The sequence below is a fragment of the Octodon degus genome, unplaced genomic scaffold (genome assembly GCF_000260255.1).
Source record: "Octodon degus isolate 3935 unplaced genomic scaffold, OctDeg1.0 scaffold00320, whole genome shotgun sequence".
Classification (NCBI taxonomy): Eukaryota; Metazoa; Chordata; class Mammalia; order Rodentia; family Octodontidae; genus Octodon; species Octodon degus.
In genome coordinates, this window is record NW_004524896.1 from 1,262,832 (window position 1) to 1,263,413 (window position 582).

Sequence of the window (582 nt, forward strand, 5' to 3'; positions counted from 1 at the left end):
AGGAGGAGGAGGAGGAGGAGGAGGAGGAGGAAGAGGAGATTAAAAGACAAACTCTTTGCCAACTTCACCAAAAAGATGGAAAAATAAAGACCCAAAGTCATGCAATTAGGAAGGAAAAGAGTATAACCTGAACTGGCCCTGTAGAAATCCAGAGGGTCATCCATACCAGTGACTTTCTATAGCTCTCTCACCATTCAGGTGAACACATTTTTCCTCTTTTCTGTAAAGGCTGTGAAGGGCACTGATGGTGTGACTCCCTCACACAGCCAGCTTGCTCACACTTTAAAAAACCAGGGTGCACTGTTTGTTTTCCTTCAGTCTAAGGGCTTATTTTGCAGTGTACCCAGGGTTTTATAAGCTTATTAGATTTTAAGGTCAATTTTATATTTATATTGTTTTAATTTAAATTAGTGTTGCTTGCTATGGACATTATTTCCTACTTTCTCACTTTGTCAAAATTGATGACATTTTCATGCAAACATAAAGCGTTGAATTTCTTGTGTTTTTCTGTTTCAATTTGTTTATTTAAGGCTTTCATGTACTTATAGATGCTTCACAAGCTCGGTGTGTATTTTTAATCTG